The 17921-nt window shown below is 39.9% G+C and overlaps 1 pseudogene; it reads right to left on the reverse strand.

Moving 5' to 3' along the window:
* The window catches only part of LOC118821047, a 128964-nt pseudogene that overhangs the window by 14194 nt on the left and 96849 nt on the right, over positions 1-17921 (reverse strand).

Here is a 17921-nt window from a genome sequence, read left to right on the forward strand (position 1 = left end):
TAGAGCAGTGGTACTCACAGGAAAATGAATAGACAGCTGAAATTTCTGGTGAATATGGAAGGCCTTATTCACATCGGGCCAGATAATTACATATCCCAGACAGAGATCCAGTCTCCCAGTGTAAGCAAAATCTGGTTTTCACCTGTCCCAAGCTGATTTAATACATTAAAATAACCGGCAAGCTGCAGCGGCCACTTCGGGAACAACAAAACGGTGCTTTTTTGCTCTTTTGTTCTAGTATCTGTCGTGTAACCCGACCAAAACTCAAAAATCATGACTGCTACAACCAGCACCAATGTCTACCATCGCCAGAGCCTACTACAGCTGAGAAATCAGCCACAATCTCTGCTTCCAAACGGACTGCAGGAAGAGCTGCGTGAGCTAGGCCTGCTACGATCCATGGCGCTGCGTGAGCCTGCTAACCGAAAACAATGCGTGAGAAGGCGCAAGGTAAGGACCAGCCATTCCATCACTTCTTCTCTCAAACGTTTATTCCTTGGAGAGTAAACTGGACTACCTCAGGATCCAGTGGGCTACCCAGCGTGAGTTCAGAGACTGCTGTTTTTTCGTTTTTACGGAGAGATGGATGACACGGAGCTCCACTCCGGACTTAGCCATTCAGCTGGATGGCCTGCTGTGCTTCCGTGTGGACAGAGACGCAGAAATGTGCAGTATGACTCGAGGTGGGGGCTTGTGTGTTTACATCAACACTGAATGGTGTAAAAATGCAGCGCTAGTCTCTAGTCACTGCTCACTGCTGGTAGAGTTTGCGATTGTCAGAGCCAGGCCTTTTTATTTGCCAAGAGAGCTGACTATGGTGTACATAGTAGCAGTGTATATAGCTCCCATTGCTAATGCTAATGTTGCACTGAATGAGCTGTACAGCACTATCAGCGATCTCCAAAACACAACCCGGGGGACTAATGTGCTGGATCTTGTTTACACAAACATCCCTGGCGCATACAGGGCTGAGCCCCGCCCCCACTACGGTTACTCAGACCACATCTCTGTTATGCTCACTCCAGCATATAGACTGCTCATCAGACATGCCAAACTGGACCAGAAGCAAGTGAGAACCTGGCCGCCAGGAGCTCTCTCTGCTCTTCAGGACTGTTTTGAGCACACTGATTGGGAGATGTTCAGAGAAGCAGCAACTTCTGGTAACTCCATCAACCTGGAGAAGTATACCAAATCAGTCACTGGCTACATCAGCAAGTGCATTGGTGATGTTACTGTCTCCAAACTCATCACAACACACCCCAACCAGAAGCCATGGATGACTGCAGAGGTACGCATGGTGCTGAGAATTTGCAACAAGGCTTTCAAGTCAGGGGATAAGGAAAGCCTCAGGATAGCAAGAGCCAAGCTTTCTCAGGAAATCAGAGAGGCAAAGCGTGCCTACTCAAAGAAAATCCATGAAAATTTTCAAGACATTGCTGACACACGGTGCATGTGGCAGAGCATCCAGGCCATCACCAACTACAAGACACCTCCACCTGCTTGTGACAGTGATGCTTCCCTTCCAGATGCGCTTAATAACTTCTATGCTCGGTTTGAAGCACAGAATGGCACAACGGTGAGGAAGACCACACCTCCTCCAAATGAACAGGTACTGCGTCTGTCCACTGCTGATGTGCGGAGAACTCTACACAGAGTCAACACACGTACAGCACCAGGATCTGACAGCATACCAGGCAGAGTGCTCAGAGAATGAGCTGAACAGCTGGCTGATGTTCTCAAGGACATATTCAACATCTCTCTGAGCACTGCAGTCGTTCCAGCGTGCTTCAAGTCCACCACCATCATTCCTGTGCTGAAGAAGTCTTCAGTGTCCTGCCTCAATGACTACTGTCCCGTTGCACTCACTCCCATCATCATGAAGTGCTTCGAGAGGCTTATCATGAGGCACATTGAAGACCAGCTCCCCCCTTCACTGGATCCACTGCAATTTGCATATCGCCCCAACCGCTCAACAGATGACGCCATCTCCACCACACTCTACCTGGCTCTCACCCACCTGGACAATAGAGACACCCATGTCAGAATGCCATTCATAGACTTCAGTTCAGCATTCAACACCATCATCCCTCAGCAGCTGATTGGAAAACTGAGCCTGCTGGGCCTGAACAAAAAGAAGCAAGCTCATCTCCCCCCTCCCATCGTCACCATGTTCTACAGGGGGACTGTGGAGAGCTTCTTGAGCAGTGGCATCATCGCCTGGTTTGGGAATTGCACCGCCTCTGACTGCAAGACCCTACAGCGAATAGTGAGGACAGCTGAGATCATCGGGGTCTCTCTCCCCTAAATCATGGACATTTACACCACACGCTGCATACACAAAGCCACCAGCATTATGGAGGACACCATCCACCCCTCACATGGACTTTTTTCACTGCACACACACACACACACACACACACACACACACTCCTCTTTTGTTGCTCTACTTGCACTATCTGGAACATTGCTGCTAACACTGTGTTTACTGCTACCTCAGGAACTGCTGTGCTCACGTATGTTATCTGTCTATACTCACAGATCACAGCATGTGAAATAACCTTTGCACCTTATTCCACCACCTCATGTTCAGAAATGAGTGCTGTGTCAGCGCTGCACTGTCCTGTCTGTGTCTAATGTCTGTTTTAATTATCGTATTTATTGTACTGTTTCTAGTTTAAATTTTTTGAACACTCATGTCTGCATGTTTGCACTTTGTACTATTTTGTTCCATGTTGCACCTTGTTCCTGGAGGAATTTGATTTCACTCCACTGTGTACTTGTACATAGATGGAATGACAATAAAAGCCTCTTCACTTGACTAGACTTGACTTGAGATCCACTCTCCCCCTGTAAGGAAAACCTGGTTTTACCCTGGCCCAAGCTGATATAATACATTAAAATATGTGGCAACATGGCACATAGAGCAGTAATGCACACAATCAAATGAATAGGAAGCTGAAATTTCAGGTGGATATTGAAGGCCTTATTTACAGGATAAATACATATCCTAGATAGAGATCCAGTCTCCCACTGTAAGGAAAACCTGTTTTTAGTCTGGATCAAGCTGATTCAATACATTAAAATAACTGGCAACATGGCACATTAGGCAGTGTTGCACACAAAGTAATGAATAAGAAGCTGAAATTCCAGGTGGATACTGAAGGACTTATTCACATCGGGCCAGAATAATTCTGTATTCGAGATAGAGATCCACTCTCCCACAATAAGGAAAACCTAGATTTAGCCTGGCCCAAGCTGATTTAATACATTAAAAGAACTGGCAACATAGCACATTATGCAGTAATGCACACAGGTAAATCCATAGGAAGCTGAAATTCCAGGTGGATATTTAAGGCCTTCTTCATGTCGAGCCAGAAAAATGACATATCCTAGATAGAGATCCAGTTTCACACATCATATGTCATAACTAAAAATAGCTGGCAACATGGTATACTGCGCAGAACAGTGACACACTTGGGTTTTAATTTCTCACAGTATAGCTATTGTGTAAAGAATAAGTGTACACACTTGACTCTACAAATAATTGAAAAGTAAAGAACGTAAAAAAAACTCATGGGCGTTAAAGTCTTATAAGGCTTTTTAACCAAGGAAAAAATATATTTTTTTTTAAATATACTAGGAATACAAGAAAAATTATTATTCTTATTAAAAGCAATGGTTTAAGATGTTTTTATGATGTGGAGGCAGAATTTTTGCTATATTTTATTTTGATGATTTCTCATATGACTGACCCTTGAAAAAAATCAGCTGTTAATCTCTTGTAATCTTTATAACTTTATGCACAATTACTCAATATGCCATTTTGCCAGCTGGTTCTAGCTCATCATCAATGCCTTCAAAATCAAAAGTGTAACATTTTTATTAATCTAAATACACTATTGCTCAGTATACCATGTTGCTGGTTATTTTTAGGCATGACATCACATTGGATAAGACTAAATTTATATTTCCTTGAGAGAGGGATGCATACTCTCTTCTGAAGATTTTGCATTTTTCTGGGCCATAGCCATTAGAACTAACAAAGTCTATTTAGAATTTTAGCTTTCTTTTTGATTTGCTCAGGAAAACAAGCTGCCAGTTATTTTAATGTATTAAATCAGTTTGGGCCAGAATAAAACTAGATTTTCCTTACAGTGGAAGACCGATTGTCTCTCTGTGATATGTAGTTTCTCTGGCCTGACGTGAATAAGGCCTTTAGTATCCACCTGGATTTTCAGGTTTCTGTTCATTTGATTGTGTGCATTTCTGCTCTATGTGCCATGTTGCCGGTTATTTTAATGTATTAAATCAGCTTGGGCCAGGCTAAAACCATGTTTTGCTTACAGGGGGAAACTGGATCTCTGTCTGGGATATGCAATTATTCTGGCCTGATGTGAATAAGGCCTTCAGTATCCACCTGGAATTTCAGCTTCCTATCCATTTGATTGTGTGCATTACTGCTCTATGAGCCATGTTGCCAGTTATTCTAATGTATTAAATCAGCTTGGGCCAGGCTAAAACCAGGTTTTCCTTACAGGGACAGCGTTTTTCTGTGTTTAGAATCTGTTATTGTGTAACGTATGAACAGAAAGCAGACACTCGTGGTTTGAAAACAAAGCTTTACTTGGGGAATCAGGGATGAGCACCGTAGTCAGATAACGAGCATGGGTCAGTTCCAGAAAACACAGCAAGGTGAGAATGGCTACCGTAACAGACAAGGGCAAAACAGGTCGAAGTCCACAAAACAAGTAAAGGGTCTAAATCACCAATCCAAATAACCAGGCAGAAGTACAAAAGGGCAAATCCAAAAACAGAGTCAGAGAAAACGATAAGAATAAAGTCATAACCAGAAAAACAATCAGAAAGAAACCGCTCAGCATATTCGCAAAGAAAGCAATACCTCGCAAAGATTCGAACTAAAGCCCGGGCTTAAATATCTAAAACAGCTATAAAGTATTAGTATTCAAGCGAACTTGAGCGATGATTGGAGGATGAGGATCTCTCCGGAGTCAAGTGACTTTGCTGAGGAGTCTGGGAAATGGAGTTCGTGTCAGAACACGCGAGCGAGGGAACTAGCTCCGTCTGATGAGTGGCAGGAAGCGTGACATATTGGTTTCATTCCATGCAAATAAATCCCTCTGAAATTTCAGCTTCTTCTCCATTTCCTTTTACACACATTTACTCATCATGCCATATTGCCAGGTACGTCTGAGATTGGAAAAAACTATTCAAATTAATCGCATTAAATTATAGTTTCTAATCTATAAATTCACCCTTATTTTTTTTTCTTCAGTCTCATGCTTTAACTACTGGCAATGAAAATAAACATTGGAAATGAATTGAATGAACATCATACATTTACAGTACCTGAGTGAACCTCTCTCATACTATGAACCATTGCGCCTACTTAGATCACAAGGTGCAGGCTATTAGTACCTAAAATTAATAACGTTACATCGAGTCAGCGTTCGGGACTCAGCCTCAGTCTTTAAGTCTAGGCTAAAAACTTACTTGTTTAGTCAAGCCTATGGTAATTAGCGCTGACATCTCAGGGAGCCCTCATGTCTCTGTTACCTTTCTGGTTTCACCCTTCTAGTTAGGCTGTAATAATTCGACCTGCTGGAGTCTGTGCTGCACTCTGTTAATACTGTAATCTGTGATCAGTCACTCTTTACAGAACTAACTCTGTGTGTGTTTTCCTTTTCTTTGCCGAGTTGAATAACTCCCCATCCTGTGCAGTCTGATGCTGTTGCTTCTTCTGCCTTGATCGGGTGCCCACTGCTCACCAGCCTTCTGGACCGGTTGGACCACCATTGAGCTTCATGCTGTACAACGCTGTGCAAATCTCACCATCATGAACTGACCCTCCTGATAATGCTGCTGCTGCATAAACTAAAACTAATTTAATTAACCATTGCTCTGTCTGTTTTCCCCATTTTGTAAAATAATATTTTGTACTAATGCTGTTTGCTATCCGGTGTTGACCAGAGGAGGATGGGTTCCCCTTTTGAGTCTTGGTTCCTCTCAAGGTTTCTTCCTCCTGCTCTTAGGGAGTTTTTCCTTGCCACTGTCGCCATTGGCTTGCTCATGGGGGCTTGGACCCGGATTTTTCTGTAAAGCTGTTTTGTGACTGCACCTGTTGTAAAAAGCGCTATATAAAAACTTTCACTTGACTTGACGAATAGTTTTGTGTTTCAGATTGCTAGCTGTTAATGCACTCTTGATTGAGCGTTTTTGCTCCAGGGTTATTGTGCTTCTTTTAGGTTGGTATTTCTCTTTAGTGTTGGCTCTTTTCTTTTTGCTTTGAGGCTGTGATGTACTTGGGCTTTCAATCAGTATACAACCAAGCATGATCACGTTAGGGGGTTGAGTCTCTGTAGCTGAAATATAAAGGGCATGGGCCAATAAGTAAAGAGGAAGAAAACTTACTACTCTGAAAGCAAGAAAATATGATATAGTCTTCCTCCAGGAGACATCTCTCAGAACTAGAAAATAAGATTGGGTGGGGCAAGTTTTTTTTATTCGGTTGGCTCAAGTAAAAGTAGGGGTGTACACATGGTACACATTTACAGTTCAAATGCAATAAGATTCTTACAGATGATAATAGGAGAATGGTTATTATTGAAACAGAAATCGAATGCCAGCCTATGATACTTGCCAACATATATGCCCCCAACCTAGATGATCCCGCTTTATTTGGCATGTTAGAATGTAAAATAGTAGAGGTCCAAAATGGGCGCAACCTACCCATCGTCCTAGGAGGGGACTTCAATCAGGTAGTTGGTAGTGTTTTGGACTGTAGCAACCCCTACAACTTCACAAAACGCAGGTCTGTTGACCTGAGCAGCTGTTGATCTTGAACAGCATTCGTAAAGACATGGGACTTGTCAATGTATGGAGACTACTGAATCCCACCAAAAGGGATTACACTTTATACTCGGCTTACCATCTATCTATTCTAGAATAGATTATTTCTTAATATCTCATCTTCTTATTCCACACACAACCTCATGTGACATAGGATCTATCTTAGTATCAGATCATGCAGAGGTGATCCTTCATCTGACAACATTGGGCACTACATGTAAAACATGAAGATAGCAGTTAAATTACAGTTTACTACAAGCTAAAAAAAATTAAATTATTATTACAAGAACAGATTACAATATTTAAGGAAACCAATATTTCATCATCTCCATCCCGAGGGATAGCCTAGGAAGCACTAAAGGCATTTCTCAGGGTATTTATAATTCAGCATGCCTTCTACAAAAAGAGGGAAAAGGCAGCAGAGCTTCTTAACCTTGAAAAAGGTGGCTGAGAACAGTTTTAAGGTTAGAATGTCTGATGATAACCTGCACAAACTTTCTTAGATTAAATATAAATACAACACATTATTGTCAAAGAAAGTGAAATTTTTGTTGTTCAGGGCTCAACAGTGTGAAGAAGAAGGTGACAGGGCTGGGTGTACTGTTGGCTAATTATATCAAGCAGCAAGAGGCACACAGTACTATCTCAGCAGTGTGGGACCAACAAGGAGTACTATACACAAGTACTATTGGTATAAATAATACCTTTAAAGAATTTTATGAGAATCTTTACAAATCTGAATCAGAGGCGGGGAAGACAGAGATTGAAACTTTTCTTCGTGACCTAGATCTCCCAACTCTGTCAACCGAGGAAGTTTTGGAAATTATACAAACTTTACCTGTAGGCAAGGCTCCTGGCCCTGATGGTTTTACGACTGAATTTTACAAGTGCTTTGCTCTTGAGCTTGCTCCATTGATGCTTGATATGTACATGGATTCTCTCAAAAAGGGAGTGCTTCCTCCAACACTCTCTCAAGCCCTGATCACTCTCATTCTGAAGAAGGAAATCCCAAAGCTCCAAAAAAAAAAATCCAAAATGATTATTAAAGGCATTAATCCCCCAGGTGCTGCGCCAACAACCAAAGCCTTTAGTTTGTTACATTAAAGTCCGTGTAAAGTAAAATTGGTTTCTAAACACATATACATGCTTTACATATAACTTCTGAAAACATGAAAAGACTGTGAACTATGTAGTACTGAATTGTGGAGTAGAACTGTTAAATTGTTTTTCATAACTTTTGTGTTCATTTTTTTTTTGGGGGGGGGGACAGGCTTAACAACATAGCTTAATGATGCAGTGGAGTCATACTAGAGCGAATACTAGAATGCATTAGCCTCAGTGTTTCTCCAAGCCTAACTTTGCTTGACTAGGTTCTGCTAGTCAACAGTAATATGTGTTGCTAACTTGCAAAAATGGGGAAAAAAATTTACATTCTTTTGCAGACTGAGAGGACTGAGGTTGATTCTCAGGTAGGTCAGTGTCCTCTGGCTCTTGGATGGAGTTGGATTCTGGCTCTGGTGGCTCAAACAAGTACGGCTGCACAGGTCCAATAAAGCTGCTAGATGGAGTGAAGTCTTTGTACTTGTGTCAGCTGAAGCGTTGCTAGCGGCTTCATTTCAATCCAAGAAGCTTCACTGCCCAACTTAGCGAACTAATGGATATGCTGATGCTTGTATGCAGCTTCAAGCCTGCTTCCTATTCCTCATCTTTTTTTTTCCTGTTTTACCTTAAATGGTGCAGCAGTTACATTCTGGTGAATACAAACCTTAAATCTGTGGCTTCCCTGCATATGCCCGCAAATGGTGGTCAGATTTCGGCATAACACCTGTATGTATCTGTTACACCTTTTAAAATGGAAGTGCAAATTTGAATAATAAGCTTGTGTATAAAATGCAAAGTTGTGGTGAATATTGCACATGATTTAACTGCAGAAGACATTTGTTCAAATATAAATTGCTATGTTTCTTTTGTTGTACTACCATAAGGAAAATGGTCACTTTGCCTGGTGAATTTTTCCAGTAAGACTGGAGTTTAAATGCTGACTGAGGACTTACTAATGCTATTAATGCTTTGCTTGTTTCTAGCTTATGAATAGAAACTTGAATTCTGATGCTTCACTTGTCTTCCAAAATAAAATAAGCCAAGCATGAGCAGAGTAACTGACATTTAACAATGTTGCTCTGCATGAAATCTATGGCAGGAAATGAATCCATTCACATGAAAAGCAATCAACATTGTAGAGTCTCGGTCCATGTACGTTTTGGCCATTCGAGTTTCATCATGAAATAAGAAAATGGGAAATGTCTGTTATTCTATTTTAGTTTCCAAGCAGGAAAACAGGAAATGGAAATAACCGATTTCTGATTTGAAGTATAAAATTGGAAAATGGGCAGCATGCTGTCTCCAGCCTTTTTGAGCCATGATGCTCTAGTTTAAGAGGTTTTGAAAGTCTAAGTCAAAGTCTGAGTCATTGGTGTTCAAGTCAAGTTGCAAGTCCTCCTTGATTTTGTCAATTTGAGTCTCAAGTCATCAAATTTGTGACTCAAGTCCAAGTCACATGACTCAAGTTTACACATCTAAAGAGTACTGCTACTGTCTCGATAATTTACTTGAGTACCAGAAAAAGTGTTAAACTACTTGAGTTACAGAGTTGCTGATCTGTACATCTGCAATCACAATCTGAAAATATTTCCTTTTGTGAACAATTGTTTTTGTTTTTTTTTTTGTTTTGACAAAGAAAATTGACCCACATGACTACAGGGTAATGTCTGCTTCTGCAAAGCTTCCATCCCGCCGCCAGCTTCACCCCTCGACTCCTGAACCCTATCCTCCACCCCCACTGGAGCTTGGGGGGGGGTGGGCTGGTAGACTTCTACAACAGTTAAATAAACTAAATCACATGAAAGAGGCTAATAATGTTGGAAAATGTGATAACTACTAAAAGTTCAGCGGGAGGAGATAAGTCATTTTACTTTAGCGAAGGCCGTATTCAACCAATCCACTATCACAGCTTTGGTTCCGTGTATATAAGCTGTTGAAAGCTGCTCAGAAATGATATGGAGGAAGGTTAGGGCACAAACATGCTTACTTAATGAACATGTGGGGTTTCAGCGTTCAGTTAATAAAAGTTTTGCAGCTCTAAAAGCAGCTAGCAGTAGATAATAACAAATAAAGATTTATAAAATTATTTAAAAAGAATAAATCTGGTATTAAATTTAATTTCTTTCCTATTAGGACTGATATATAGATAGTAAACTGCCTCCAGAATTTTAAAAGTGCTGGACACTGCCAAAAATAATGGTGAAAGGTCCTTACTTCCCTTTGAGAGCATAAATTACATATGGGAGAAGTAATCAAGCACATGCGGTACTGCTTCAAAGGAGTTAAATAAACTCTGTTTAAGTTTCTGATAAACAATCTGGTAATTTGCAGTGTCAGGGTGCATTATGTGATGAACTGACAAAAAGTCTCTGATGTAGTATCGTGCAAGATGAGATTGAGGAGCAAACGTATCTTTGTTAATGCATTTTTAAGTTACACTCCAGAAGCAGCTACTTTAATATGATCTGATGATCTGAATATTACGGCAAAACACTTCTTCAAGTGACACTGATGTTTTGGCTCATTTTTCATGTGAGTCAATTTGTTTTGTCCATGTACAATGTGCATGCAACAAAAGAGTTTCACATAAATCAGTGAAATTTACATTTACATTTAAATATTTAATTTAAATGAAAAATGAAATCATAAATATGCTCATTCTGATCAGATTACTGTTTAGGCCAGTAAGCCATACGCAACCAGAAAGCTAAAAACTAAGAGAATGTGAGAATTATTCAGCAGAGATTTAGGAGAACCTATATTAGACTAGATTCCCTATTTCCTAGCCTTATACAACCATGTATACTGTAGCTTCCCACTACTGGCCACACTGCCATAGTGAGGCTTGGGAGGTGTGGCCATGTAGAAGTGAAGTCGCTCATGTGAGGCGCGAGCTCCCTGTAAAAGGGACATTTATGTTTTTATTGTCACTGTTTTTTAAAGAGTAACTACACCCTAGAACCTTTTTTTTCATTAATAGCTGAAATGCACTGCTCTGTAATAATGAAATATACCAGACTTGCTTAAAATGTGAACACATCTTTCCAAACTGTAAAAATATAATTTTTATTGTGGTCAGTTCCGCCTCTGCAGCTCCCGTCTGGTTCAACTCAGCTACAGGCACGGAGTACTGAAGTAAAAAGACATGTCACAGTGTGCAAATCAGTCAAACAACGTTACCGCCCACTGATGACGCTCTATTCGCGCTGCACTAAAAAATATGAAAGCATAGGAGCCTAGAGGTGGAGATAACCACTCACGCACTGAGCTAAATACCCCTAGCACCACCTCACAAGGCTGCGATATGCCAGCTGTCCATACCAACTGTAAATAACTCAATTAATCTAAGCTTAGTTTGTATAGTAATAAAGATGTTGGACCAATTAAGTAAGGATTCTTGCAAGTTTCCATAAAGCTGCTGGTGTTCTGATTCACGTTTCCATTCACAACTCACAGCCTCAGCCACACACACTTACTGAACAGAGTTCAACGGCAAGCAACACTGGGAAAAAACGGAAATCAAAACGGTTCAGGAAAGGTTAAAGTTAAATGGTCATTGTTACCAACTGTGTCAACCTTTCGTCCAACCAGCCTTTCTCGAATGTTTTTCCCCATTTTCCGTAGTTCCAGTGTTGCTTGCCATCGTGAGTGCGCACACCTGGGGGTTAGATTTATGAAGGGGAACATGAATTTGAGAGGGAACTGAACCAGATGTAACACCACAAAGTGCCATTAATAGCTTGCAGAACATAAAGATTTAACGTTAGGGCCACTGCAGCAAACCCTGGCTGACTGGTGTGGCAGTCTGCGACCTTGATGTCAAACTGAATAAAACTTTGATAATGTTTGAAGAAATCCATTTTATTCTTTCGGAATTAAGTGCATCTAAGAAATCAGCACTCAGGTTATATTGAATATGGACCTGCTAAACATATAATTAGAAGCTAGCTGTCACGGTTTCAGGGAACTTGACATCTAACCAGGGCGGAAGTGTTTTCGTGGCTGAGAGCTCCTCTGTTTTGACTTTGTGAAGTGACTCTTTCATCAGAAATTTAAGCAGTCTGAGCTAAAATACACATTTATTTTTACCATGTAACAGTTACTAAAAATTAAAGTAGTGAAGTCAAAGTACTGTGTTAGAAACTAACTCATAGGCCTAGAAACTGGTCTTTTAAAAAACTGTGAAGTAAAGCAGCCTGTCAGAGATACTGTCATCAGCATGAAGCATTCTTATCCTTCCATCAACTTACTTTGTAATCATGAATGATTCATTCTGCAAAGGCTTTGTCTAGCATTTTGCGGTACCATTCTTAAAGTCTCTTGGGCGTGGGGATCTTTTGTTTAGGAGGGCGACAGTGGAAGATATAGTCATCTCCGTCACTTGGCGGACAGGCCGAAATATGCCCCGTCACCTGCATATGTAAAAAATCACTTGAACGGAAAAAACTTCCACAGGACACTGCGAAAACTGTTATCTCCATTACTTTAATTTGGTAAGATTCTGGCTTCTTTGTCAGAGAGACGATATATCAACAGATTCCCTGATTTCAGTTCACTAGAAGTGTAAAACTTACCGAAGTTTTTTGACATACTCCAGATATCCTATCCATATTTCATTGTAGACAGCAGTTCTAAGCATTCTCGGCTTAAAGAATGCTGTCGAATACTGTCGAGGTATGATATGTACACCCACCTGAAAAAGAGGGAAAGTACAACGGAAGAGAAAAATGAGCTAAATGGTTTGTTAAATGACTGATTAACTGATTAATGGTTTTGGAGCTGAATAACTGGTTATTAAAATGAACATATCTCTTGCTCAGTTTAAATGAAAGAAATGAAATGGTATCAAAATACTCAAGTCTACAGAAACTCTGCTAAATTGTACAGGGAATGTAACATTCTGATCTAGTTACATTTCCAACACAACAGTGAAACAAGGATACATTGTATGATTGACACCAAATATGTTATACCTCCTCAATGCCTAATCCTGAAATAGTGTGCAAAGATTGGTAGACATATCGTCCCCTTGGGTTCTATCTGACATTTTTGTCAAAATTGAGTTATTCACATATTCTTATTCTGTGACAACCTCATAACATTATGTGAGGTGTTTTTTATTATTAAGTCAAACTCTAGTTCTGTAAGGTTCTATCTGTGAGCAAATCAGCACTTTAAATACACACGAGACGAGCAGTCAGGCTCTGCTTCTTTGTCATGTCTCCACACTGCTCAGTGAAAGTGGAAAAAGGAGCACAGGAGTCAAATATGAGAAAATGTCATGCAAATGTAATGCGAAAACTTCAAGATGCAGGATTTCACTGATGATCTCATGAAGGACAATAGTACAAATGACAGGCAAGTTAAGTCTTTTTTACTTGTTTTAGATCTTGCTGAGGAGTTTTATTTTCATTGTTAGCTACTGCGCTAGCCACGTAAGACTAGCTTGCTAATGTTAGTTTGCAGTTCTTTAAAACGTCATTGTCTTAAATTTTTATAAATATTAAGCCTTAAAGGTAATTAAGTAGTGGACAATTGAATTGATGGGGGCTTAATTAATAAATATTATTTTATATATATATTATAATATATAAATATCCTTTCTCCCAAAATAAAACATTTTGGCTCATTAGAGTCACATTTCTGATAAGAAACAAAACCTCATACTTCTTTAGACTGAACAGCTACACTTACTTGCTGGGACAGTCCATTACAGTAGCTGGTTGCTGTAAAACCTAAAGGTTTAAACTAATGGTTCCTACCTAAAACTGACCTTTGCACTGGACAAAATATTTAGTACTGGCTTTTGTATGAAAGAAGCAATTCTTTTTTGACTAAGAAAAATATGATTTGCCCTAAAATAAGAAATAAATGTCATAAAAATAATTTAATGAAAATAAGTGTCACAATGCCATAAAAAGGCATTCAATTTCACGTTCTGATAATGTAGACACTCTGCTACAACACTAATTTTATCTTTTAAAACAAATTATGAGTAACCTGTTTGTGTTTCTTCAAAAAAATTGCTTCTTTTCATGTTTTGAAGGCAGAACCTTATAATTACAAGCAGAAAGTGTGTTCTTAGGATTAGAAGGTTCTATCTGCATATGACCTGTTCCAAAAAAACTAATTGACAAATCTGATAGGATTTTGATATTGTACATTTAGAATACATTTAAGGGTGTTAAGACTTGTTACACATATCGGTTTTCCTATTTAGAATGCAAAATCTTTGAAGCTTAATATCTCAAAACTGCTCAGAATGCGGACAAACCTGTATAATTCCAAGGGGTCGATATGTCAATAGGGGGCACTAAAACACTAATTCCACATGTTGAACCGACCAAAATTGTTCAAGTTGCTAAGTTGCACCACATCTATTTGAGTGAAATTCAACACGTATGTGCTGAATTCTTATCTTTTTTTTTTATTATTATTATCTTTAGCACACTTTGTGGACTTTGTGTGAACTGCAGGCTAATATTTGGCTAATTATTTAATTAGTTACATAAGTCACATGATTATCTGTGCGAAAGTTCAAGATGGAAAGAAAGCCACACCATCTCTCCATTTGACTCATGTAAGAAGCTCTGATTATTCTGCCTTATTACATGCGTACCTGGGAAAACCTTTGCTTATAAGTTATGTTGTTTTTCTTTTATTTAACTCTGTTCGAACTTGAAGTAGTCACATGCTTTCTTAAGGAGAGAAAGGGTATTTATGGCAAAAAATGTCTGTTTGTAGTCATAATAGTGTCTTCACGTTAGGAGGTAGGATACTGCATAGCACTTCTTGCTTTTCTAAAACGTTTGAGCGTTTGAGGAGTGCAGTAGCCTCATTTTCCGTGTAAATCAACGCCTAAAACTAGTATTGCATGATTGTACAGGTTTGTTCACCCAAGTTAATGCCCAAGATAGAGGCCTCTGGACCTGTGTTTAGAGTGCATGTCCCATCTTACTCTATCAAATAAAATGGCTCATACTGGGTATTGGCTTTGAGATTTCATTGCAATTCCTTTTTGTCCTTTTCCTGAGTTCCGAAGTGCAGTTATAAGACCCTGACCCTCTCCAAATTACCATTCGAATATCATAGTTCTTTTTCTAAGAGATTGGGTCTTGGCCTTATTCTATAAGAGGTTGTGTAGGAGTTGTTATTCTGAGACCTGGCCTCAGAGCTCCTATTCCACATTTTATGCTTTTGAGTCCAAATAGCTGGCACATACTACAGGAAATTTTCCATGGTGTTAGGTCTTTCAAGTCAACATTATTGTCCCTGTCTTAAAGTTTGGTTTATGGAGCAGAGCCTTAGGAAACATGTTCTAGACTTTAATCTTTCTTAGCTAAATGAAACATGCTTGAGAACAAGACCCTGGGCCTGGGTTTCAGAGAACATAAACAAAATTTGTTGGAAACATCATAAGGATTTTATGTCAAGGTACATGATATTAGGCCTTGGCTCCTGATAGTGCAGTTGTAAAACCCTGGGCTTTGGCCTTCAAATTACCATTCAAATATTATAGTTCTTATTCTAAGACGTTGGGTCTTGGCCTCATTCTAAGGGATTTTGTGTTGGCGATATTATGGTGGGACCTGGCCTCAGAGCTGCTATTCCTAATTTTTTTCAATAGAGTCCAAATGGCTGGCTAACACTACTGAACTGGGTGTTCGATTTTTCATGTCAACATTATTGTCCCGGTCTTAAGGTTTGCTTCATTGGTAGGGGGCTACAAACCAGAGCATTAGATGACAAATGCTGCATTCAATTTTTCTTAGCTAAATGAAAGAAACTTGAGAACAAGACCCGGGTCCTGGGCTTCAGAGAACCAAACAACAGAGCTGCATTCACAATTTCTTTTCTTACTAGGTTTTGTATTCACAGTATTAAATCACTATTGTATTGAAATAGGATAGAGACCTATTGGCCTGTGTTTAACTCCTTAAATGGCCAGGACCAACCAGCAGGCCCAAAATTTTGTTCCACACTTCTATGTCCTAAGATCAGCTCAGCCAGGAAGTTTGCCTAGGTGTAAGATACTGCACGTCAACATTATTGTCCCTGTCTTAAGGTTTAGATTATCGTTAGTACGCTACGAACTAGAGTCTTAGAACACAAATCCTAGACTTTAATCTTTCTTAGCTATACAAAAAAAGCTTCAGAACAAGACCCTAGGCCTGGGCTTTAGAGAACCAAACAAAATTTCTTGGTACTATCCTAAGGATTTCACGTCGGGGGAGATGATGTTAGGACTTGGCTCCTCTTCAAATTTTTAATCTTTAGACACTAAATATTTGGGTTAAGGGTACTTGTTCTTTTCTTGGGCTTAAGTAATTTCATCGCAATTTCTTATCAGCCGTGAAGACTAATCAGGGATTTACTGTAATCTCTTAATTTGTAAGTGCTGGTTTCAGATCCTGGGCTTTTGGCATTTGCGTCAGAATCATACCCGAGATTTCATTTTTGTGAGGCAATTAGGCAGGGTACCTTTGGCCTGGGCCTGGGCATTACTTCTCCCCCAAAAAATTATTTTCTATATTCTAAGGTGTATTTTTTTGATGAGGGGACACTGGGCCTAGGCCTCAGAGCTTGCATTCCAAATTTTATTATTTGCAGCCTCAATGACTTAATCATTAGTAGCAGATCCTTGCCTAGGTTGTTGTGTAGGTGATGTGATTCTGGGATCTGGCCTCAGAGCTCCTATGCTAAAATTCATTCTTTAGAGTCCAAATTGCTGGCTCATACTCCTGGAGCTTTGCGTGGGTGTTAGGTGTTTCATATCAACATTATTGTCAATGTCTTAAGGTTTAGTTTATTGTTAGTAGACTATGGACCAGAGCCTTAGAACCCAAATCCTAGACTTTAGTCTTTCCCAGCTAAACGAAAGAAGCTTGAGAACAAGACCAAACAGAATTTGGTGGTTCTGTCATAGGGACTTTGTGTCGAGGTAGATGATGTTAGGGCTTGGATCATGTTCAAATTTTGAATCTTTAGACACTACATATCTGGGTTATGAGTACTTGTTCTTTGTGTGGGCTTAAGTAATTTCATTGCAATTTTTTATCAACTGTGAAGACAAATCAGGATTTTACCACTAATTTATAATTGTAAGTGCTAGTTTTAGTTCATGGGCTTTTGGCCTTTGCCAATTTGGCAGGGCATCTTTGGCCTGGGCCTGGGCCTTTGCCCTCCCAATACAATTGATTTGCTATATTCCAAGGTGCTGGAGCCTATCCCAGCTGTCATTGGGCGGAAGGCAAAATACACCCTGGACAGGTCGCCAGTCCATCGCAGGGCATACAGACAGACATACACATTCACACACACACTCACACCTAGGGGCAATTTTAGCATGTCCTATTGGCCTGACTGCATGTTTTGGACCTTGGGAGGAAACTGGAGTACTCAGAAGGATAAGCGGTTTAGATTATGTATGTATGTATGTATGTATTCTAAGGTGTTTTATGTTCACAAGAGGACACTGGGCCTAGGCCTCAGAGTTCCATTCCACATTCTCTTCTTTACAGCCTCAATGGCTTGGTCTTTGGTAGCAGATCCTTGCCTGGGTTACAGAGCTACATTTGCAATTTCTATTCAACCGTCGGCACAGGTTTGGATTTTGGTTCAAAGACCCAATGACTCCATGCACCCATTCCAATGTTATAGTGACTCTTCTTAAGGGTTAGGTGTTATATAGTGGGCCCATGACCTTTGGCTCAAAGCTCAGATTAAATGTTTTTAAAGCCTAAAAGTCTGAGTCATGAGTACTCGGTCAGGTGTTCACAAAATTAATTCACTGTTCTATTCTAATAGGATAGATGCCTCTGGGCCTGTGTTTAAGAGCTCATGGCCCATTTTACTTTTTCAAAATGAAATGGCTCATACTGGGTATTGGCTTTGAGATTTCATTGCAATTTCTTTTCATTCTTGGCCTCAGTTCAGAAGTGCAGTTATAAGAC

This window comes from Colossoma macropomum, unplaced genomic scaffold (assembly GCF_904425465.1).
Source record: "Colossoma macropomum unplaced genomic scaffold, Colossoma_macropomum, whole genome shotgun sequence".
Lineage (NCBI taxonomy): Eukaryota > Metazoa > Chordata > Actinopteri > Characiformes > Serrasalmidae > Colossoma > Colossoma macropomum.